A 26,828-nucleotide genomic window follows, 5' to 3' on the forward strand; every position below is an offset into this window, starting at 1 on the left:
TTACATTCATAGTGGAAGCCAATGAAGGTTACCAAACTGAAACATTCCATACCTGGGTTACCTTTCTTGCGGAAGGCCCTGCAACATTTACATTTCACACATTTCACACGTATGAAATAGCGAAGTTTACCTGTATCCTGAAATCCTGAGTACCTATCAGAATTGGGTTAATGGTTCCCTACCACATGTAATACAACCCATGAGTTTAGGTCCCTTAAGTAATGACGGACCAACACAGCCATGTATACACCACAGCCAAGTGTGCAAAACATACAGGCAGCTGTTCTAGTAACATTATATAGACAACTTGTTCAGTTCGTATTGCAAACTTTGAACACGACAACAGCTAACCCAGCACCACCAGCCCCAGATGGATACCAATTGTCCTGGTTACTGGGATTAACCCACAAACAGTACATTTTATCATGGACAAGGTGCCAGCTGAACACAATAAAATCCCTTTCTGGATAGCACAAAAAACTAAACAGCTGTAAGCTGTGTTTCCCCATACAGGACCACAGGAAAAACACAGAATTATCACAATAATTCCTTTTGGAATGGTTCCTTTATTGGACGACTGCACCACATGAGGTGCAGTCTTTGCTGCAATGGTACCACACATGGTACCACAACACTTGCATATTTTCCAGAAGTGTTCAAACAAATTCAAAATGAGCAGCCCTGGATTTGGGGGTGAAACTGATGCATAACTTTGACACAGTCTACTCAACCATACTCAGTAACATTAAAGGGGAAGAAGTAGCGCTGGCTGCTCATCAGCGGCTCCCGGGGATTCCACAGTTGGAACAGGAGTGTCACCTACTGAAAATTATTTCCAACACCTATACTAGGATAGGATGGGATAGTTTGGGAGTGAAGCCGAAAAGACCTGACATTCAGAGTGCCACCCCTAAGGACGGAACTAAACAAGCCCAAGAGGGTTCTAAAAAATGCTAGGATACACAAAGACAAACTAAAGACAGACAAAGTCAGAAAGGAGATTCTCCACATCCGGAGAACTCTGAAAGGAGATATAATCTAAGAAATAGAGAAAATATAAAAGATCCTGACAAATATACTGATTCATGTCCCACTCGTTCCTTTCAGGACACAACAGATAGATGTAGTGAGAGAGTGGGCTGGTCAGAGCAGCGTCCTGACTATGTGAAACAGAAGAAAGACTTACAACGATTTTCAGACAAGAAAGAAGACAAGTCCCCACTACAAAAGCCACAATTTAAAAAGAAAAAGGTGGCCATAATTTCAATTAAACATGCCAGCAGAATTGAGAACATTGCTGAAGAACAAGAATTAGGCAGTGACCCTGCTCGACAGGGGGGCAGAGTCACAATATGCCACCAGAGTCTGAAAGATCATCTGGATGCTACAGCAAATAATAACTTTCTTGCAGACAAGACTGTGGATGGGTGCATTCTCCCACCCGACAGGACTTATGATTTAAATATCCAGATTGAGGGAGACATAGAGCACACCACTAGTGTACTTTTCTGGGATGTACTTAATTGTAATGTCCTTTTGGCAGAAAGAGACTAACCACCCAAACAAGTCTGTAAGCTTTCACGGTGGGAAGACATCATTTTGTCTTCTTTCTCAGATCTTGTTCCGGAAGCTGCAAAATAAGCCTACACTGTTGACTGGGCTTTGACATAGGCACCCGCCCTGTGCCACAACCACGTAGGGTGGGATAGAGATTCCCCCTACCATGTAATACCGATTAGGTCTACACCCCAGCCTCAGCCACAATACCCTGTTAAATACAAGGATAAAGCTCCAGTGAGAGAGATTTTCACTCACCTTGAGTACCAGGGAGTAATAGAGCCCTGCCTCCCTGCAATGAATAACCCGTTATTCCCCTTAGCGAAACCAGACCATTCATATAGATTAGTCTTATACTACAGACACTCAGTCACACATGCACATTTGCAATACAAAATTGACACAGCACTGCACTAATTAACAACATGGTGCGTAAAAAATACAAAACAACCTTGGATATTTCCAACAGTTTTCTTGACAGAACTTACCACATGAAAGTCGGTACCTGAGTGCATTCTCATTTGGCTCACAAAAACGGTTCTGTCATTTGACCCCGGGCCAAAAGAACAGCCCAAGGCTGTTCTCAGCCCGTGTAAGATCAATATTGCATGATATTGATCCAGAGGCATTGTCCTATGTAGATGACATCTATCTCACAAATGATGACCTCAACATTCATCTTGCCAGGGTCGATCAGATCATTCTAGAATTTGCAGCCCTTTGCAACAAGAAAAATGTGCTCGACTCCAACCACCAAACACTATCAAGAAATTGCAGTCTTTACTTGGTTTCTTTAACTTTGGCAGAACTTACATTCCTGATTATGCACATCACATCCATGATTTAATTCGCCCAGATTTCTCAAGCAGACACTGGACAATTGAACAAGTGCATCCTTAGAGGAATGCATCAAGACATGCTAGAAGCAAAACACTTACCAACACATGTCAACAAAACAAATTTGGTCATCAGAATAATTGCTAGTGCCATTGGGTTCACCTACGTCACCTTTAATGAGGCTGACACGGTGCACATAGCATGTAAATCACATTTATACTCTAATGTAGAACAACTCTTTGCACTCACAGAAAAAAATTCTAACTCCTGCATAGATGGCTGTCATTAAGGAGAGGCCTCTTGCTCAAGGGAAACACAGTATTGTTGTTACCCTGGTACCTGCTTTAGAGGCCGTCACCAAAGCCAGCGTTCCTAACCCTAAAGCATTGCTTACACATTGGATTCAATGGGCAACCTCCCTGACTGCCATAGATGTTGATTGCCCCAAAACTTCAAACACAAGAATTTCTCGAATACAAGCAGGAGCACCCTGCGCCTCTTAACATCTTGCCACTTGACAGATATCATACTGTCATTTCCACTGATGGTTCAGCAAAACAAGCTGTAGGTGCAAAACACCAGTATTCAGCCGCTTTCGCAGCCGTGAGCAGAGTGATGAAAGATGGTGTATTCCACCATCACAATACCTACACGCAGACCCTGGGGGACAGCACAGCACAATTGGCTGAACTTAAAGCTCTTTTCCTAGCGCTAGAACACACAGATCCAGGACAGCTCACATTGATTGTGATTCGTACTATTGTGTCCAGTCGTACAATGATTATCTTAATCATTGGCAGCTGAACGGATTCAGAGATTCTAAGAGGAACACCATAAACACAGAACTATGTAGGGGAGGGTGGCTGATCTTAAGGATAAGCTACCCGAGGCTCATGTAGTCCATTTACTGGACCACCACTGTGTAGGAGTACAACTTTATTGGAAACACCTTGACTGATGAAGAGGCAAAATCCACAGTAGTTACAGCTTCTGTTGCTGCAGTCACTCATTCTCACACGAGAGTGGATAATAAAATCTTGGGTGTGTGAAAGCATCGGCTGAAGGCAAGCCCCTTCCAAAAGCATACCCTACTAAATATTCTTACCATATCAGTGCACAGAATGTTGGCTTTACAACAAATCCTGGGGTGAAAGATCGAGTGATCTCCAACAAAGACCAGAGATTGGATCTCATCAAAGCAGTGCATGAGGGTGTTGCAGCTGCTCATGCTGGAGTAGTGGCCACAATAATACTCTTACAGAAAGGCTTCTGGTGGCCTGGTCTATATAAACAGACCAAGCAATATTTTCTTTGCTGTGACATTTGTCAGCAAATAAAGGGCTCAAACATCGGCAGACGTCCCTCTTAGTGTCCAACAGGCCACTACAATGTGTGAACCTTGATCATTGTGGTCCCTTACAATCTGATGGTGCATACAAATACATCTTAGTCGCTGTTGATTCTTGTTCTAGATTTCTGTTGGTACAGCCACAGCAGTCAGCTGATGCTCTAACTGTTATAAAAGACTTAGGGCCTTATTTATACTTTTTGGTGCAAAACTGCACTAAGGCAGTTTTGCCCCAAAAAGTTTTGCACCGGCTTGCACCATTTTTTAGCACCAGCTGGGCACCATATTTATGGAATGGTGCAAGCCGGTGCAAAGGGTAGGCTAGCTTAAAAAAAAATTACGTTAGGCAGTTTTGAGTCAAAATAAATGATTCTGACCAGATTAGCATCATTTTTTTAAGCTAAGGGGCGTATTTATACTCTGTTTGCAATGAATTAGCATCATTTTTTTTTTACTCTAATTCAGTGCAAAACTAACTCCATATTTATACTTTGGTGCTAGACCCGTCTAGCACCAAATTTATGGAGTTAAAGTCATTTTTGGGAAGAGGAAACCTACCTTGCCTTAATGAGATGCAAGGTAGGCGTTCCCGTGCAAAAAAATGACTCTATGGTCTTAACACCATATTTATACTCCCATGTAAAAATGGTGCAAGGGAGGGAGGAAGGGTCAAAAAATGGGGCAAAGCTTGCTTTGCCCCATTTTTTAAGACCTGGGTCAGGGCAGGTCTTAGGGGACCTGTGGCCCTATTTCCATGGTGGAACACCATGGAATAAGCCCAGAGGTGCCCTCCCTAGGCCCTAGGGGCACCCCCACCCACACTAGAGGGACTGCGAGGATGGGGGACCCCATCCCAGGTAAGTACAGGTAAGTGCATTTTATTTTTGAAAGTGCCATAGGGGGCCCTGAAATGGGCCCCCATATATGGCACCGGGTGCAATGGCCATGCCCAGGGGACCCCTGTCCTATGTGCTGGCCACTGGGGTGGTGGGCATGACTCCTGCCTTTCCTAAGGCAGGAGTCATGTGGCATGGTAGGTTTAGCACCATAAAATGACGCTAATCTGGTTAGAGTCATTTCTTTTTACTCTAACCTGCCTAAAGCCATTTTTTGGTGCTAAACCCTCTTCTTCTATACTGCCAGCCCCACCCGACTAAAGTCATTTTTTTAAACTCTAGCCTACCCTTTGCACCGGCTTGCACCATTCCATAAATATGGTGCTCGGCTGGTGCACAGAAATGGTGCAAGCCGGTGCTCAACTTTTTTGTGCAAAACTGAGTTAGTGCAGTTTTGCAGCAAAAAGTATAAATAAGGGCCAATATTTTGTAAGTTTGCGCCTCTTTTGTGTCATAAAATGACGTTAATGCGGTGCAAAAAAAGTTTAAATCAGAGCCTTGGTGCTAGATGGGTCTAGCACCAAAGTATAAATATGGAGTTAGTTTTGCACCGAATTGGAGTAAAAAAAAATGACACTAATTCGGTGCAAACAGAGTATAAATACGCCGCAGAGTATAAATATGCCCCTAAATATGGTGTTAAGGCCATAGAGTCATTTTTTGCACGGGAACGCCTACCTTGCATCTCATTAAGGCAAAGTAGGACTCCACTTTCAAAAAATGACTTTAACTCCATAAATTTGGTGCTAGAGGGGTCTAGCACCAAAGTATAAATATGGAGTTAGTTTTGCACCGAAATAGAGTTAAAAAAAATGACACTAATTTGGTGCAAACAGAGTATAAATATGCCCCTTACTGATCTTTATCGGTACATATGCGCTTGCAGCATTCCATTCGGACCAGGGCCCAGCCTTTGCCTCTAAGGCATTCAGGGACACCATGAGGGCGATGGGTATTGAACTCCATTAGTCCTCACACTACCATCCCAAGGGTAAGTCGGTCACAGAGAGGAGGAATCGAGATCTAAAGCAGTCATTAACAGCTCGATTATTAGGTTCTGGCAGCAGTTGACTCCATCGGCTATATAGGGTCCAGAGAGCACTGTATAATCTGCCAAACAGGTCCTTGGGCAGACACACTCCTTACAAGGTCCTCTTTGGGATACCTATGTATGTCCCAGATCTAGATGGCCCTGGTAGGGTGGCAGCAGACACACCTTGTTTTTACTGTAATTTTGTGACAATGAGTCATCCGCCAGTGGTGCCACTTTAGGAATAAGGGATTTGCCAACAACTTCTACAGGCTGGTTTCCTAAAGTTAGGGATCTGGTTTGTGAGAATATTGCTGTGAAGAAGGGATTTGGCCCATCCTACAGGGCTCCGGTTCCAGTTCTGGGATTACAAGACACCTGAACTATCATCCTACCACTGCTGCCAGTTTCTAAAGGAAACAGATTTGTCTCTATCGACAACATCAAATTGCATCATGTGGCCGAATCTGTACAGTAGACCCAGAGGTGCCTTCGGTAGTTCCCGTTCCCTTCTCACGACCCAACAGGATATACCTCTTCAAAGAAGAAACAAAAATACTTCTGAATGTACACCAATGCTGTGAATGCCTCTTTGAGCATGGGACAGGAGGAAAATAACCTTTGGCTGGTTCCTGCTAACACTTCACCGACAAGACCTGTCTAAGATGTCGCTGTCTTCTACTCCAACTCAACACAAACAGAGTACACCATCTACTATGAGCCTTAACGAGAAGTAGATCCATCCACCAGTAATGGACCTGCTCCTGTGTTGCAAAGACTGCTTCCCGTTACTTCATCGACATTGATGACTTTTCTTTAACTTCATCTGCACCTGCAACTGTTTCAAAGACACATAAGCTGTACACATGGCTTAAAAAAACTATTTGGTTTATCCATGATATCATCTGTAGATATATCTGACACTGCTTGCATTTCTATTAAGGATTGTTTTTGTGACTGTTTTCTTTCTCCTGATAAATGGTCATTATCTTCCTCTTCTGTCCAGCCAGTGGATGAAGTTTTAACACCCTATCTTTTCTCACATAAGGTCCAAAGAGACTTTTCCCTCGTGAGCATTCCAGTGATGCCAATTCCAGATGGAATTGTTTGAGAAAAAGTTGCCTTTGATATATACGGGCCTACTGAGGTTATACAAATTTCATATGTCTTCAAAATTTCAATGGCTGATGTAATTACACCTGGTGTTGTTTCTAATGACTGGGATGTTAAAACAGTTGATTCAATGCTTGCTGAGCCACAGGATTACCCTGTATTTAAAAGTTATGATGTATACATGAACACAGCAAATTATGGGGTAATGTTCTGGTATAATAATTTGGGCCATTATTGTCTGCACCGAGCAACTAAACATAGATCAGTATTTAATTACACACAGTGGGAACACTGTACACGTCCACCTGTGGGTAGCCCCAAAACATATGTAAACAAATGTGCATACTTTTCTGGGCATGACACTACAAATACAGAGTAATATTACTTCAAATTACCACTTTCCAAAATGAGGAAAATTTTGCAGACCAACACCAAATTAATCTATTCAGATTCCTTTGTTTCCCAACTTGCAGTTGAAGGATATGAATACTGGAATAACACTATTGATGTGAAAAGTGTATGGAAAACCTAATATTGGCAAATGCAGGGGAGGGAAGCTTTGTTTAGAGCATGCCTTTTTCCTGTCCAAATGATCTTTCTAAATGACACAGTTCAACAAACATTCTGCTTAGGGTTAGCAAAAATAAAAGACATTAAAACTTTCAGTATCCCCACACCAGACAAGTTCACCAATTGACAATCATTCCTAAATGTCACTGAGGAAGACTTAAATGTTTGGCTTCAGGATGGCACCTATAATTCCACAATTTCAAGTCTCTGCAAATGGTATTGTGGCCAATAGACACAAATGAGTGTCAAGCGTGTTTTGTTAATTTCTCAGGGGGTTTTAAGATTATCCGGCCGAAACCTCGCTTTGCCTCGGGTCAGCACTCGGGTAGAGTGTTGGTAAAAAGTGCCAACAATAGTTACGCACTAACACCTTAGAAACAGTTAAAGAGCACCTTAGTCTCCTATCAGAGGATGTAGACTTGCAAGATTTCTTGCTAGATTAGAGAAAGTAACCCTCTAAATGATTCCTGTATGCCATACACAATGAAATATGGAATTTTTCTCAAATCAAAGCAGCTTCACGTTTGAGGCAGATAGATAAGGAAAATATGGAAAAGGCTTTAGCTGTAGTCGACGATGGCATGAATACTCTGTCCAACAAGTTAGTAAAGCTGCCTTTCATAGTAGCAGAAAATCCTACAACAGTGTGGCCTATACATGGCATTACAAATCTACCAATTTCCACTTTTCATTTCATGAAATGTTTGAAACATTTTCCTGTAGGCATACATGAGTGGCTAGGAGATAGCTTTTTTAAAGAAGAGTGGGAGTTGCCTTTCAAATACAAATGTCTTAACAGTGAAACAGAGGTCTTTTAGAGCAGAAGCAAATGTTTCACTACTGTTAGTCATTCAATGATCTACAATGCAAGGGGCGTAAACTTGGCATGCTTAATGAAGGGTACTCCTGTCCCTTTGATTCGGCCAGCATTCCATATACTTTCAAATTAAAGTTAAGTGATCCTGGGCAATCAGACCTGCAGATCAGCAGGATGAGACCAGGAATTGTCTATGCGATTTCAGTTGTCTCAAATTGTAACTTGTTGTGGACATGTTCGATTCCCCCCTGCACAAGAGAAAAGAGTAACAGAAATGTGGCCTCACATTTATACTACTAATGTAAATTATGATAAGCTGAGCAGACTAAAGACGCTACTGTTCCACAAATAAGTGCTGTTGACATTGGCCAGAGAGACGTATGCTCTCCAGATAGCGAGATCATCGGCCGAGATACAATCCCAATCAAATATCAACTTTCCCAAGCACTTTGGAGAGTTAGTTTCCAGAATATTCAACACTTCGAGCACTGCTGAGATTGTACATTTCTTTAAGGCTGTTGGGTCTGGATTAATTTCCATCTTCCCGACTGTCTTTGGTGTCATCCCATTGGCTATCCATTCACTCTTTTCAAGTGTGTTTAGTGGCTGTTCGGTGACTTTGGCATTGATTGGAGGGATACTGCTGCTGCTGATCCTATTGGGCAGTGGTTGTGCTTTCTCAGCAAAGCAGAGTGATGGAGCTAGTACCACCAGCCCAGCTGTGCCATGATCGCATGGAACAGTTCTTTGGTGCTCAGTTGTTGGAGGAATTGGAACATGATTGGTCATTGTCATTCTGACCAGTCCTGTAGTGTATACAACATGTCTTTTATTGCACCTAGTGCCTCTTCGAGTGTCTACCATCAGTGTGTCTTTCGGTTCAGCCAGTGCCTCCTGTGGACAAAAAACTGCTGATGTTCCTTATGAGGGTTAATTTACAGTCATGCCCCATGAGACTGAGGCTGATTCACGAGGTCACTTATGAGCCACCTCTTGTGAACTACTTGGCTCCATCAGACACTTTGGATGGTGCTGCCTTCGCAGGTGATCCTGTGCTTGAGGCTTCTGCTCTGTGGATCTGTCTGTCAATCCTGTCATCGATCTGACATCTGAGGATGTGGAGTCATTCCTGGATATGCTCCCATTCGATTAATTTGGAGACATTCTTCAAGATCATGATTATTGTTAACTAATTTGACCATTGGCTTTATTTTAAAGTTTAAAAGTTATACCAAATTGCCTCTTCAATTAGATTAACTATGGCCTGCTGTGCATGTCACGGTGAACATGTTATCTCTTTGTGTGTTTTTAGCTAGTTTTTAATAACATTTTAACTTGTTTTTAGATGTTTTAAGCTCAGAGCATTTTTAGCTGTAGTGAATCCTGTTTTGTTTTAATGGGTCTCAGTAGCCTTCAGGTTTGCAGGCCTGTGCCCCCGTCACCTAGTGATTTGTAACCTACTTAGACTGCTCTGTCTTAGCCTATTTATTTCATTATTTCTTTTAAGTTGGCTGCCTCTGTTTAGAGTTAGAGAAATACTTTAATTTACGTTACCAGTGCCACTCTGTGAAGGCGTCACTATCAGCGTTAAAATTCGGTGATGTACGTAGGTATTCACATCCTTTCCCTTTCCCACTTACATGTGACAGGAACATAATGTACTCTTGGTGGGAATTGTTCACATATTTGCTGCCACAGGCCTGCCCTCCTATCTATTGTTTGGGAACATACCTAGGTCAGGGGTCTTTCAAGATTTGTATAAATACATCTCACACGGACAAGGTTATCAGAGGGATTCCTAATCAGCTGCTATCAACTCCATCTATGCCACACGTCGCCTTAATGCAGACCTAGCCTTCGTGTCTCCACGGAGTCTGACCTAGACCTCATTCCAAGGTAACAAGGGTTAGGAGTGCTTCTCATGGACATGGTACTGGCAGATTAGGTTTATCACACTTAGGGGGTCATTCTAACATTGGCGGGGTAGCCGCCCGCCAGACGGGAACCGCCAAGCGGCCGCCATGCGGCCGCAATAACACGGCCCCCATTCCAACATTCCCGCTGGGCCGGCGGGCGCTAACCATGTTAGCGCCCGCCGGCCCAGCGGGAATGAGGCCGCAACACAGGCGGTGTTGCGGCGGTGCGACGGGTGCAGTTACACCCGTCGCAAAGCAGGCCGGGGCCCTGTTAGGGGGCCCATGCACTGCCCATGCCAGTGGAATGGGCAGTGCATGGGCCCCCAGGGGCCCCAGGACACCCCTTACCGCCAGCCTCTTCCTGGCGGTGTAAACCGCCAGAAACAGGCTGGCGGTAAGGGGGTCATAATCCCGAGGGCAGCGCTGCTTGCAGCGTTGCCCTGGCGGATTATCACCGCCGTGGGAAAATCGGCGGGACACCGCCGTCCCCGGCGGTGTGACCGCGGATTTACCGCTGCGGTCAGAATGGGAAATGAAGCACCGCCAGCCTGTTGGCTGTGCTTCCGTCATTCTTGCCCTGGTAGTCCAAGACCAACAGGGTCAGAATGACCCCCTTAGCTCTTTTTTGGTTAAGGATTAGGTTCTCCCTGCTAGGGATTTTACATTTTATATTCATTGCAATATGGTGGAGGTCTTTGTATTCACGACTCTCATCTCTACAATCACGCTTCTTTTATTATGCATTATCATAATCATTGTAACTCAAGCATTTTACCATAGATTGCAGCCTTTTCAATAAATATATTGACAACTCTCCTGCATCTACTTTTTTGCCTGTGTGTGACTGAGACTTACTGCTAACATGAGAAAAGGGTAACTTCTGTTCCACCACGTCTTCACTGAGATGTCACACTATAGAGGCCATGTGAACGGCTGCCAGAAATCACCTTTTACTGTTTGGGTTTTCTGTGAGGTACTGCTTGTGTGCTGGAAGGGTTGAGCCAAAAGTTGTGACTTGTTGTAGGAATGGCCTAGTCACCTGCAAACAAAAGTGCTGTCATCCCTAAACCAGCAGTCTTGTCTAGGAGCGAGAGGCCAACTCTGAGAACATTTACTTTAGATTTATTTCACCTGATTGGTATATTTAACTTTCCAGTAACATTATTGTGAAGTAACACAGAAAATGCATCAGTTGCATGCATGTTAAAGGGCAAGTGGGGTACAAATTGTATTTAGATGACCCACATATATGACCAAAGTGTATGACTCCAGAGAGCACCACTGTGTTCAGCCTTAGGTACAGTATTAAAATGACAGAAGTCACACATGGCAAGGAAAAGTGCCATCCTTTTTAGAACACCCAAGTGTGTGTAATAGAGGCATGGGGCTATGTGCTTAATATATTAAATTAGGAAATGCCAAATAGTGTGACAAATTCTGAATGTGTAATGAACGGTTGCAAAACTCTTTTTGTCACTGTGCAGTTAACGCTACATTCTCCATGAGCAGATCTAATTATACTATAAATAAAAGCCTAGCCCTAGTACCACTGCCTGGCAAAATGCTAGAGATTACATTCATTAACTTGTTGTTACAAATCTAGTTGAATGGTAAAAATAGATTTTCAATATGTTGGATGGAAAAGCAAGTTTTAAAAACTATAAAACTGTAGTTTGTGCTCCTTGCATGCACACTAGCGTAGAACCAATTTGTCCAATAGCCCTGCTCTGGAGACTGAATTACAAGTCCAAGACCGTTGTTAGTGGCTAGCCTCCAGGAATTCAATGAAATTGCATCTTGGAAGGGGGAGAGCTACAGTGAGCCATGTATTTCAACCACTGGCAAAAATGGTTATCATAGCCTTTACATAGTCTTAAACATAGCCTATACATAGAAGAATATACGAGAAAGGACTTTAAAAAGATACATGTCAGAAACTACGTTAATTTAGACAATGTTGAACCACAACCCTTTTTAAAAAATTAAATGTAACTTCAAATTTAAAAAAATAAATTGATTCAAATGAATGTATATGTCTCTCTCTCTCTATGAATATATATATATATATATGTATGTAGCTATATATATTTATATATCTATGTTATCTATATCTAAATACATACACACATATATAAAGACACATATATATATATAAATATATATATATATATATATATATATATATATATATATATATATATATATATATATATATACATATATCACTGAAAAAGAAAAGGTTACAGGGATGCTATAGTGTCAATATTGGGAAAGTTGATGCACACAATGATATATTCATATAAATAAGAACAAAATGGCATCACTATTTTGAAGAGAATTCACCCATCATGAACTCTCTATCAACCCCAACACTGAAATACGTGGTCAGGCAGGCTCTGAGACCCTAGCCTGAGGTTACTAACTGGCAGGTCACAGGTAGGGTGACACGCAGCAGGCAGACAAACGTGCAAACTGGAAACTCAGATCAATCCCACAGATAGGTGCACCACAGTTGTCCTCGGAGACTGACCCCAATAAAGTACCCATGGCCGTAGAGGTGGTTGCATTCCCACAATACCATAAAGTCAGATGCCACATGAAGTTAGCAACACTTAGCCAATCATAACACAGCACCTATAGTCACACACAGCTATCACACACCCCTCAGGCCGGACATCTGGAAATGTTACCTGCAGGCCCACATTGTGTCCACGCAAGGTCGAGGCCCATCAGCGTTTGTTATCAGGACCTTATTTACAGCTCCAAGATAATGGCCCACATTCCTTACCTAAAAAAAAACTTTAAAAAAATGCTGAAATTGTTTTATGATGCACACAAAAATGTATAAATCTCCACTCAGATCGATTGTACTTTGAAACAGTCCTCAGACCCCAGTTCTGTAACTGTTCTCCTGCCCGTTTTGTTTAATTAAACCAACTGTTCCTGTTTTGCCAAATGCCTTGTGTCTTTTGTTTTTTAAAGGTAAATTCACATTCCAGCACATTTTGGTGAGCCCGCCAAGAGTCAGACCTCGGATCTGACTACAGCCAAAGGAAGGGGATCCCACCTGGATGGATTCACATTTGCACAATAAGAAAGGTGAGCAGACACCACAATTGGTTGGAAGTTCTGCTGAATATGCAGGGCAGAGGTCCACCCTGAAACCGCATTCAGAAGGGTAAGAGACCACATCAGAGCCCTAGTCCCATTTGCCGTATGTCAAACTCAGAAGAAGTGCATAATTTAACCTGAGTGCCCTGCCACTGACAGAAATCTGACATGCTACCTATTTTTTGTGTCCGAACTGGGTAGTTGCAAGGCAGCCTCGGAGGTGTTCCTGTGGAAGTCACCATTTTTCAATAGTCAGCACGCTAGGAAAGGTGAAAATGTTTTTGTTGCTGGGACCACAAGGCGTGACACTGATGATATGCTTGTCCCCTGGGTGTTATACAGGGCTGAGGCTTTGTTGCATGGACTGCTGGGCATGACACAGATACAGGGTTGAGGTTTGTTGCTTGGACCGCTGGGCATGACATAGATGGTATTCTTTTCCTCTGGGTGTGATACAGGGTTTAGGTTTGTTGTGTGGACCACAGGGCATTACAAAGATTGTATGTTTGTCCCCTGGGTTTGACACAGAGTTAAAATCTTCTCACTTGGATTGCTGGGCATGTCACAGATGTAAGCCAGACCCCTGGGTGTGATATAGGGTGTGATCAGCACTTCAATCTGATTTTTTAGTTTAAAAGAGTTTTCTCAGTGCTACCAGTTTATTAAAACTGTCGGTATCTGAAAGAAGTGAGAGGTGTTTTTTGCTTGGACTGTTGGGCGTGACACAAAAGGTACGCATGATCCCTGGGTGTGATATAGGGTGTGACTTGGACATTAGTGAAAAAGATTTGGATCTGGCAGATTAGGTGTAGTTTGTGTTTAGCCCAAAAGAGACTGTGGTTGCCAGGTTATTCCTTTTAATCTGCATAAATTGTTGTTATATTTGCCCCGGAGCTGATACTGACAGACTATCCGGCTCATTTAGTCCAATGTACCATGCAGAGCTTCCTCTAGTCACACGATAGCATGCGCTAGGAGTCGGCTAAGGTATTTTTTAATGAAGTCAGCATTTTTTTCTGTCAATTTTTTTCCTTATGGTTCAAATTTGATGTAACTTTGATATTGTGGTGCTGGTAAAAAATGCAACTGTATTTTATCTTGAGTATTGGGTTTTGTTGATGTCTTAATGTGTTATATGGAGACATTGCTATTTCTCATAATCGCTATCTAGTGCCAAAGTAAAATTTGCTATTTGATGACATTTGAATTAACAATTGCACTTTCTTCTAGGTCGTGACCCTTCTTATCCATTGTTATTTGTGTTTGTGAAATGTTTATGTTGATGCATCTGTAAATAATGCTGAGCTCATAGTAAAGTACTTAGAACTAGCAATCCGGGGATTTATTTCCCATGACCATAGTAGAACTTAAGGTACCCTAAAACCAGAAAAGCTAGAGGTATATGTGTCCCCTAAAAGTTTTCTAATTTATCATGGACTCACCACTAAAACTCATGTAAACCAAGTTTCTTGCACAGGCTAAACAACTTAACAAGTTTTGCCAGGAATTGCACACACACACAATAATGCACTCACGCTTCCCAGGCAAAAGGAGAGAAGCATTGACACTAACATAATTGAACACACGAGGACATATAAACAGACCAAATACGTAGGGCAAAAGAAGGACAGCAGAGAAGCACTATTAGAATTATGGGCCACTTTGAGGAGGTCCAGACCAAATAATCCTATCCCACAGTCAGAAAGCTAGGTGCCTGCACCTCCCCCACGATATGCAGGAATGGAGGTGCTTTCCCCGATGCTAACTATCCCTGCATTATTTTACACCAATCCACAGGTTGAGGGATCCGAAGGGGCCCCTACCGAACAACAAACTGTTATGTCCAGGCATGACAGACTAACAGGACAGCAGGCTCAGGCAATCCCAGCCCCACCCAAGCCCTGCACTAGAGCTCCTAAAAGTTAGACCCCTGCTTCTATCGTGTTCAGGCCATTGAAACCCTTAGGCGTGTAGAATATGCACTTCCACTGGTACCTGTGAACACATTCAAATGACAGGGAGATTCATAGTGGTTCTAGACAGTGACACAACTAGCAGGGTGAGGAAAGGGATTCTAGTCCTCCAGGATCTAGTAACAAGGGGGGAGCCACAAGGTTTTCTCAGGTAGCCAAAGAAACAACAGAAAGTGAGGGGCTGACCAGGAAATAAGAGAACAAAGTAGCCTGGTGCAAAAACAACTTAGGTGCAGGAGAACCAAGATGGCACCTTTGCATGTGCACGAGGGGAGTAGCTGCGAGACATGCACTGCTCCTCCCGAACGGACAGGACCGACAAACTGACCCCAAGAGAGATAGTGGCCAGAGAGTAAGGCAAGATCTTTCTGCAACCATTTTGTCACCTGCTAGCCAGCTAGACAGAGGGAAGAGACCTGTATGATAGATCCTGGCCAGAGGAGAGATCCTTCAAACAAGAAGACATAGCTGTTGGAAAAGACAGCGTCTAGCACGGAGGGGGAGATCTAAAGTGAATCTTCCTCTACGTGCAGGATTGTCTTGGAAGATAGGAACGCTATGTTAGGGAAAAGTCAGTTGAGTTACTAAAAAGCCAACATGTACCTACTGCGGAAAAAGGGCACAGCAGGAACCATCTATGTGCCATGGGCTCAGATGGATAAAGAAGAGCTAAGGAAAAAACTGTCACCATTGTTGGATGGGGCGGGGAAATGGATCTCATGTTTTGAAAAGAACCCTGCAGGAATAAACCTAGTGATGGGCAATGTCAAAAGTCTGCTAAGCAGTCTTATCAGAGAGCAGACTAACACGGTGTCACCCCAACCTACATCCCAGAAATCATGCTGACAAACACCAAGCATGATGGGGCCACATTCAACTCATACAGACACCAAATATGGACAACCCTGAGGGAAATGTTTCCTGAATGTCCACATGTAGGAGGGTTAATGGCAGAAACTATGAAGCCTGGGAGACCATAACTATAATTAATTTTCTAGATAGGATGAGGGAACGATGGGGACAAGAGACAGGAAGCCATGGACTGACACAGGCCCCAGGTTGCATTCTTTTACAATATCCTCAAAAAGGGTCTGCCAACCGAAATACAAAGTGGATTGGACAGGGTGGTGGGGTTAGACACCAAATCCCGGTGGGAGATACAAGCTCACATATTACACTATCACAAAAAGAAACAAGTGAAGGGTAGAAAGAGACAGGAGTAAGCCCAGAGAGACACAGCTAAGCTAGTCCAACACAAATTGAAACAGACTGCACTCAAGGGGGCCACATTGACTGCATGCGTGAAAATGGCATCTGTTCTGAAGGAAGCTCCACCGCAAAACAAACCCAGAGGGTCTCAACCTAGCTATGACAGCGGAAACCAGGGAGGCTGGTACAAGCCTGGTCTTAGAGAATGTCACTATTGACACAGAATGGGCCACATGACCAACAGATAAAGGAGTATCACAAATTGAGGTCAATGAGCTGGGACCAGGCCCTGGAAAATCTTCATCCACAAAACCAAGCCCAAGGAGACCCAAATGCGACTTATGCTTAGCCACATGAAAGTCAGTGCACTGCTGCACCACTACAACAGGGGTCAGGTAGTTGGATAAACATGTGGCAACAGCAACCACAGAAGCAGAACCCAATCCAACAAGGACCGGGGCCACAACCACGGCATGGAGGGGTAACTGTTTGGGGAAATATTGCCTTCATACAAATGCAGAACCCAAATGTACAGTAAGTTAAAACCCCCAATGTAAAGCATCCATTTCATGCACACCTCAAAATGTACCAGACCCAAACTCAAGAAAAGGGCCAATGATTCAAACCATACTTACATTCAAAAAGCTCAGGGATGTTGTATGTGTTTTGTCGATTGGGTATCCTCACTAGAGTCCTCCATTCAGGGTGCCTGAGGGAGCATAGGCCCCACTCTGTTGTTTATCCACCAGGGCAGGGTTTGTTGGCCAAACCCCAAGGAGAGGGCAGTCTGTTGGGGGGGCAGGGTGGCTCCCCTACCAGTGCCTAAAAGCAGATACCCAGGTCTCCACACCCACAAGGCAACTGGGATGTGTTCCAATCACCAAGTCAAAAGGTCCCCATTCTCATACACTCCGCCCGCTACCCCAAAGTTCCTTCATGGCGTGTAGTCCCAACAGCGCCTCTAGAAAACTAGCAGACTCCAGCCAAATGGAGGCCCTTTTTTAGCTCCAAAACAAAGCTGTCCGCCAATGCTGGGAGCCAGGTTTCCTGTTCACTTGGGATAGTGAAAACCCCATAACCTCCAAAGCTCATGCACGAAGTCCAACAGATTGAGAAGCACCACATGGCGCCAAGTCAGTAGAGCGGGGGGGGGGTTCACAAGAACAAACAGTCATCCCAGTGCACTGTCATCAGCTGGGCACCGGACTATCATTGCAGTGATATTTTGCCTTCTCCTTTCCCTTAAAGTTTTTTAAAGATGTGGTCTGAGAAAGAGGGGGGTGCTGGGGAAAAGGGAGTCTGAAAAGATCCATCACAGCTCCGAACAAGAATAGAGGGCAGAAATATGCTTGCCCCTGTATCAGGCCTAGCAATCAGCCAACACACAACACCTTACACACACCTTCTGGAGGCAGCAGTAATCCCAATTTTGGACACCGCAATATCAGAGACACATAGGGGCCATGAAACAACTCTCTCAACTCCTCTGGTTCACGACAATTGAGATAACAGATCATTCAAAGATCTAGGGAAGCACCCAAAGATCAATTAAAGGAAGTCCATAGCTAGCCCAAAAGAAATCTCTAGAAAAAGGGTGCAGTCATGACACCTGCCACCCTAGGGAGAGTCACGTTGCACACCACATGCTGGGACTAGAGGGGTAGTTGTGGTGCGTCAGGTGCAGCAGCACCCGTCACACATTTCACTGCCCCTAATTTGGCAGTGAAATTCACAATGGGGCTGTGCATGTGCATGGGCAGTGCAGGGGTCCCCAGGGAACCCCCAACACCCCCATGCCACCAGTCTGTCCATGGTGGTGTTTACCGCAATGGAAAGGCTGACGGATTACAACCGCCAGGAACACCAGGCTGCAGGCTGGCTGCAGCCTGACGGTGTTGGCGGTTAGACCGTGGTGACTCCGCCACAGTAATAATGGGGTGGTTCAACCACCATCAGGAGGCTGTCAGTCTTAAGACTGCCATCCTCATAATGAGGCCTTTAGTGAACTCAAAAATAGTTCAGTAGTGTTGTAGCATGTTGTATTGTGTTCTACATTAAAATACATATGTACAGTTAGTTTACAATAACATTTAACATACAAATAGTTTTACTAATTATTTTTTTTAAAGTTTTAATAATCTTTTAAAAATGTCCTTATACTTTACTGAACAGAGATCTCCACCCTAGTGGCAGAGACCTCCATCTATGTGTGAAAAGATAGTAGTAGTAGTCATATTACACTGGGAAATTGGGGACATAAAAGTGTACACTTTGCAGTAAATTTACAACGGGTGAATATCCAAAAGCGTAAAGTAAATTTACACATGGAAAGTTACTCACATGTACATTAACCTTTGTGACTAGACCTCTGAGTTTTTAACTGTTCTAACACATCTCTTGGTAAAAGGCATTCCTGACTGCATGTCAAGTATTGCACTTTCTGAGCTGAAGTCAGCCCTCTTTTTTTCCTTTCCCAAATCACTGCTGTTTTGTAGGGAATATCTTGTTTTGAATCCCATAGGACAGCCTAAAATAAGGACAAAGCTGAAATGTGTGAAACCTAATTCAGCATTCAACACACAGCTACTCCATTGAAATCGTAGCTTCCATATGTCTTCTTTTCCTAACACTTTAGCATGAATATAAAAGTGATAAGTCACTCCTAAATACTTGTGCAGAAGCTGGACTAAGGTTTAAAATAGAAACAAATGAAACAGCAACACAAGTGCCCTTCCCCAATAGTCATCTCTCCTCTGGGTGTTCCTATTTTAGGAGATGTTGTTCACCCCACCACTGCTCCATCCCTCAGACCCAGAGTTGAACGTCCAATCACCTTGATGAATTTTGCCCTTATTATGGATCCCTTCCTTTATTGTTGTGGTTAAGTTTTCTTGTGTGTATGGGGAGGCCCTAAAGTGTGGAAATGTCTCAATCTACTTCTACAACTTATTTGTTTAGCCTTGAATCAAAAATGATTTTAAATCTGACATGTCATTAGTCATCTCTTTCAGCTTCCTTTTAAACAAACTCAGGTGGATCTGACTCTTAATGTTGTCCACTCTTATTTTGATATCTACTATCATGGCATCGGACAAGATTGGCTTTATTGATTATTAAAAGCCAGTTATACTACAGTTTTATGCTATAAGATACCAGTCATTATTAAACTGCTTGTCATCAAGAAAGATTCTGGTTCATTATTAATCAGGAGTCCTGCAGATGGCATTTGCCTTCATGTAATCAATCAGGATTCCCCTGTGGAGCACAGTCTTTACTTGTTCTTTCTTTAAACTACTTAGGACATCGCATCAATCAAATTATGACACTGGCCCTCATTGCAACATCGGCAGTAAAAACCGTGTACCGCCACGGCAACGGCCACCAAAAGACCATTGCCAAGGCTACCAGCCATCCACCATAATATGACCACAGCCTGATTTCCGCCACAAGAATGGCGGAAATCTGGCTGTGGCCATACTGGCGGATGGTGGTAAGGTGGCACTGCTACCACCAGCAGCGCCACGCCAGTGGACCACCCGCAGACGTATTATAACAAATAATATTGCCTGGCGGTGTTCTGCCTGCTGGTGCTGCTGATGGTAGCAGTGTCCTGTCCCGCCTCCTGTCAGAGGACCCCCTGGGCCCAGATAAGTTGAGTCTCCAACAGGGGAGGGGCGTGTTGTGTGTGCGTTGGGTTGTGTGTGAATGTATGTGTGTGCATGAATGTGAGTGTGTGTGTGGAGTGTTGAATGCATGTGTACATGTACGGACGTGTAAGTGCTTGTCTTGTGAAATGTGAATGCGTGTCTGCATGTATGTTTGGAAGTGTGTGCGGATGTGTGTGTGATTCAATGTTTGCATGCGTAAATGTATGTGTGAATGAGTGTGTGTATGCGTGTGTGTGAAGGGGGCGTGGATGTAGGGAGGGTGGGGGGTCTGGAGAGGTAGGGTGGTGGGGGTACTCGGAGAGGTGGGGAGGTGGGAGGGTATCTGGAGAGGTGGGGGGACCCCTATCAGTGACAGGGAAGGAATTCCCTGTCATTGATATGGCCTACCACCATGGTTTTTGTGTCATTACGAACGCCACAAAAACCATGGCGGTAGGCGGGGTCATAATCTCACAGATGGCACAATGACGGCCGCCGGGCTGGAGATGGATATCAGCCAACCCACTAATGTCAAAATGTGGTGATAAGTACCGCCAGCCTGTTGGTGATACTACCGCCACATTATCGCCGACCGAGGGGTTCATGATGACCCCCATTATCTTTTTAGAATTTATGGTAGTCCAAGTGATTTCATCATTTAGGTCAACTTTATAGGTTTTCAGTCTAGAGACCATCTATGTTCTTCTTCATGTAAAATTGTCTCACTGAGAATTATTTAGTACAGAAGTACCATTAGATGCAAAATAATGCGGACAAAAATATGAGTGTGAGAGTCACAAAAAACCCCAAGAGGATCTTCCTAACTAGGCGGGAAATTGAATAGCCTTGGATAGGCTCTAACTTACCGGGTACTTGTTTGTGTTATTATAAGGCCTGATTCACCAAGGTAAACTTCCACTTTTGTGTTAGTTTACAATTGTTTGCTATTCACAAAGGAATTTACGAGTACTGTCTTTACGAGTGCAGAGTCTCCACACATACAAAGATAGGATAGTCCAATATTACTTTCTAATTAACAATTTCTTGGCACATGACATGAGCAATTAACTTCTCTCAGCAGACTTCAATGTTTTGTTGGTGCTCATAGTGTTATTTTGAATTGACATACTTCTATTGTAATAATTGTTGAGGTAATAACTGAAAATGAAGGTTGCAGCAACTGGAATGTTGTCTTAAGGGTCCATGTTGGTATTCCACATGAATGCAATCTGTGAGCACTGTAGACATTGATAGGTGCATTAACGATTGGAAAGGGGATTACAATTCACATAGGTTAAAGGGTTTTCCAGCAAAGATAGATGTAAGAAAACTGTATTCTAAAACTATGTATAGAGAGGAAATAGTCTGGATGTGAGTTGTGCCTGAGCTCCTCTAAAGCCCAAACAAATGTAATCTTAAACAACTCACTTTAAACAATATCTGACTGGCTCATGTTGTTCTATCTGGTGGGAAGACTTATGCACCTTTAGCAGGCAACTTGTCAATGGTGTATAAGGTCAGTTGTGTTAAAGTGGATATTTAACCATTGTTAAAAAGTTGACCTTCCAGCTTAGAAAAACATTGGAGGGTGAAAATGATAACCAGGAGAGCTAAATGTTAAGAAGGACTCCACAGGGGCGGATATTCCTTTTTCCACTGCTATCAAAAGCATAAAGTGGGACGAAGCACTAAAATGACGTTTCAAAGATCTTTTCTTTTTAAATAGCCTTAGCACCTTGCCATGGTGCTTCAGGGATAGATTACACTTCAGGTCCATCTGCTAGAACAAGTCAATTGACTTCTTTCCTACAAGCCAGAAATCTACAAACTTTCATGAAAGGTTTATTTGACAATTATCTACATATTTCAGGAATTCTCCCACATGCAGCTTTAAGGTCCACATCAAAATCTACAATTACAAACAATTCATGAGAATTCACCACAGTAGCATCAACTCTCTTTGTGCCCAATGCCTTCCTCGCTACCTAAACAATAAAAAGGGCTTTACTAATGCACACAGTAGGCATGTTGAGTTGCAGCTCATCTACTGGTCTTCCAGGTGGCCACTCTTCATCTGACTCTAGAACTTTCTGCACACTCTCAACCCTAGGAGTGATGTAAAAGACATGCAGGCCCTAGTGGCAGGACTTCAGTATCCAGGACCTTGCTGTCAGCAAGATGCAAATTCTCTAGCACTCTAAGCTGTATTTCAGAGCACTGGGTCTCCTGGAACACCTTTTTTGAAACACAATGCTTTCAATATGATTCTTTGAGGCAGATATGAATTATTGTAGCAGCAACCAGACAAGAGTTTTTGTCTTATCTGCTCCCTAGTAAAAGCGGATCAATGGCAGTCATTTACATAGTGACACCGAGTGCATCAAACTAAAATATCAGCACTTTCTCACAGAAGATATTCAGTTAGGTAACCCAGTTCGTATTTCAGAGATATGCTTTATACCAAGAGCTGGTTCACCATGTGAAAAATGCAGTTCTCTTTTCTGTTCTCTCTCCCTAAACTCCTCCTAACACTGGCCCAGTTCAAGTCACACAAGCTTTATACGGTCTAATTAAACCATCAAAGCAATAACTTACAACAGTAAAACCATGGTCTATACATAATAAATATATAATAACAAAGTTTAAAGGTAAATAATGAGAATAAAATGAGGATAAAATGAGAGATCTGCGAGTATACAAAAAAATGTTGATATAAATCTTCACATATGTCTCCCATCCTATATATGAGGGGGAAACGTCAAAGTTTCTTTTTATTAGCTGCCTTTAATTCCCTCATCAATAATTTTATAAAAAATTCATTGAGTTAAGGCTATCGTATAAGCAGTAATTGAATTAAATAAATTTAAAATCAGGGTTCAATTAATAACAAATCACTGTGATTTTTTGAGAAATTTGTACGTATATGCCATGCGGACGCAAGGAACTTGCTGACCGCACAAGTTAGGAAGGAGGAGCAATCCCTCAACATCAACCTTAGGGCATCTTTGCACGTTCTCAACCCCATATTCCTGCAAGCGGGACGGAGCCATTTCCGCTGGACAAGGCCATAGGCAGGACAAATAAACATAAAGTGCACTACAGTTTCAACAGAGCCGTTACAACTTGGGCATTGATCAGTTAGCGGGGTGGAGCACCATGAACTGGTAAAAGACTTCAGGGGGAGACATCCATACCTGAATCGGACATACAAGCTTTTGCTTAGTTGATCGGTAATCAAATCTAAGAAGGGTTCAAAGTGGGGAAACCACTTGTAATCGAGAAATTGAGACGTCAACCTACCACGTGAAGTACATAACAGATATATTTCCCTAACATGGGAACAGTAAACTGATCTTAAATGATCCTTGTGAACCCTCCTTAAATTATTTGGCTGGCTCCAAAAATCACTGAGTCCCAAGGTATGGAACCATTCCGAAATGTACTTGAACCAAGGGATAGGAAGTACGATTGGTCTATCCAATAAGTCTTGCAAGGACTCCTTATATACAACTAATTCAGGGGTGGTCCAGATACGAACCCAAAAAGTTAAGGGCTTTAGAGCTATTGCATCAGAAATGTGGTGGAATCCTAAGTCCAAAAACACTGGAACCAAGGGCGTACTACGAGGACATGCCAAGAGCGATCTTACAAAGTTATTTTCCCCCACAGATAACTTGCTACTTTTGAAGCAACCCCAAACCTCAGCGCCATAAACCGCGGCGCTCTGAGCCTTTGCTAGATACATTTTAATAGCTGGGGAAACAACTTTCACAGTATTAGACTTTTGAAAACGCAAAATTGCCCCTGACCTGCGTTTTAAGAGAGCTAGGCTTTTTCCTACCTGGGCCTGCCAGTTCATATCATTGCTGATTCTCACCCCTAGATAATCAATAGAGCATGCCTTGCTCAGAGGAACCTCGTTATATAAGATGTTACAACGTTTTGTGCAACCAAGACCAAAGATCATAAGTTTTGTTTTACTAGAATTAAGTTCCAAACCATGGTCTGCACAGAACACACTGAACCTATCCAGGAGGACCTGAAGGCCCATATGTGTTTTAGAGATCAAGAGGGAGTCAACAGCAAATAAAAGAATTGGAACTTTTGAATTGTTCAATGAAGGGGCATCATTTTGACAATCAGTTACAGCTTGCACCACCTCAATAATGTCTAGATCAGATAACCGGGGGGAACGGATCTTGGTCAAAGATGGTCGATTACTATTGAGTAGACCCTGGACCCCTCCCACAAGGACATTAGATGGTCTATCAATCCTTCGTGTCTCCCCCCCCCCGGAGAATACATGCAGAGGCAAATTCCAATGTCTCTGCCAGATTTCAGAAAACTAGTCCGTGAATTGAAAGCCATAAGATTATCGACCATGGAGGTATCGAAAAAAAGAATTGAAATGTAATCAAAGTCTGAGTCTGGCTGAACATGTCTACGTACCTCCAGAATATCATAACGTATGACGGACAGACATTTCCTCTGTATGCAAATCAAATAAATAACTTTATTAGTGAGAGATTCATGAGACTCTCTCTGACCAGCAGACAACCTAGGGACCCCTGTCATGTAGATGTATGCATCCTTTCTACTCTGATCATGTCTCCCCTTTGGATCAGTCGTCTGAATTAAATTAGATTGACCTTGACGTAAGACTCTGGGGGGACTTACGGGCGCCTGTACACCCTTCCCGTCCTTGGCTTCCTTGGGCAAGGGATTTGTGCAGGGAAGACGCTGGTCATTATTTTTTAAGGCCCAGTTATTCCTATCATAGAACATCATAATTTCCATATCCATGTTGGCAACCCTCTGTTCTCCAAAAGTAGGATTAGTTCTACTGCTCTGAGAAGGGGCAGGCTCTAGGTGGTGAGTTTCGTTTTTTCAAAACTCATTGTGTGGACTTGTCTTTAAAGCCAAGCAGCTTGCCTGGCTCAAGGAGTAATACTTCCCAAATGCGAATTGTTAAACAACATTAGGTCATGCTGTCTATGAATGTCACTAGACATTTGCTAAATGCTGCTGATAAAGGTCATGAAGGCCCTATAAATCATCTTAAAAGATATTCATATAATCAGACTCTCACGATTACATTCAGTTTCTCACATTGGATTGTGGATTGTGCATACACCTCAAGTTTTGACTTTGCGGTATTTTAATAACAGAAGTTAGCAAGTTAATGTTCGTACACGTATTTGACTCATTAGAGAGACATCCTTGCAGCCTTGATGCACGAAACATAGGGCCTGATTACAACTTTGGAGGACGGTGTTAATCCGTCCCAAATGTGACGGATATACCACCTACCATATTACGAGTCCATTATGGGGGTCATTCTGACCTCGGCGGTAAAAGGCGCTTACCGCCGGTCAGAAGACCACCATAACACCGCCGCGGTAAACCGCCACGGTCATTCTAACCCGCAACTGGCAAACCGCCAAAAACCCGACATCAACAAAAGTCCGCCACAGCAATGGCCAGCGAAAAACTGGCGATGACCAAACCTCCACCGTCACGCCAACAGAAATACGCCCATGCCATTCCGACCCACAAATCCCCGCAGCGGTCTTTCAACCGCGGTATTCCATTGGCGGTACACACCGCCGCGGTCAAAATACACACACCTTTACAAAACACTACCACATTGGACAATTCAAAATACACACACCTGAGACACATACACACACCACTACCACACACCCAATACAATATAAAACACACACCCACAACCCTTACGACCACAATTGCGACTGAAGGACAGAGAGAGACAGCACAGCATAGAGTAGACCATCACACAGAGGCAAATCACAACATCACCCACACAATATCCACGCACAAAACACCATACACCACCACACTCACCACACTCTACAACACATACACCACCCTTCACCTCATCCACACCACCCCATGGCACCCCAAAGACACCCCAGGTTCTCTGACGCAGAACTCAGGGTCATGGTGGAGGAAATAGTTCGGGTAGAGCCCCAGCTCTTCGGGACACAGGTGCAGCACACCACCATTGCCAGGAAGATGGAGCTATGGCAAAGAATAGTGGACAGGGTCAACACTGTGGGACAGCATCCAAGAAATCGGGACGACATCAGGAAGCGGTGGAACGACCTACGGGGGACCTACGGGAGAAGGTGCGTTCCATGGTATCAAGGCACAACATCGCGGTACAGCGGATTGGCGGCGGACCCCCACCTACTCCCCCAGAATTCACAGCATGGGAGGAGGAAGTCTTGCACATCCTGCATCCTGAGGGCATCGCAGGAGTAGGCGGGGAAATGGACTCTGGTAAGTCAAATCTTCACTACTTCATTCCCCCCACCCCACCTGCATGCCAAATCATACCCCCACCCTCACCCCCACCCCCATCACACCAACTCCTTGCAAATGGCTCACTTTCACAACCCACCCATCCCAAACCCTAGCCCTGCATGCGTCCCCAAAGCATGGACACCCATCACCAAAGTATGCGCACTGCACATACCCATCTCCCCCACAAGCCACCGTCACAAAAGCCCCCACAAGGGAATGCCAGCACTGGGGTACACGGCCACCCACCCATTACACGAAATGGCACACACAGAAGCAATAACCATACTCTTACACCCCTGCAGGACCCGAACGCCACCACACCGCCCAGGAGGGTCCAGAGATGTCCATCCCACGCCCAGAAGAGGCCCCCAGTGATGACAGCAGCTCTGTCTCCCTGGACCCAGATGACCAGCCCGGCCCATCGGGGACCTCGGGGCAGTCGGTTCCCCACAGACAGCCACAGGCTACAGCAGACCT

The sequence above is a fragment of the Pleurodeles waltl genome, chromosome 10 (assembly GCF_031143425.1).
Source record: "Pleurodeles waltl isolate 20211129_DDA chromosome 10, aPleWal1.hap1.20221129, whole genome shotgun sequence".
NCBI classification, from domain to species: Eukaryota; Metazoa; Chordata; class Amphibia; order Caudata; family Salamandridae; genus Pleurodeles; species Pleurodeles waltl.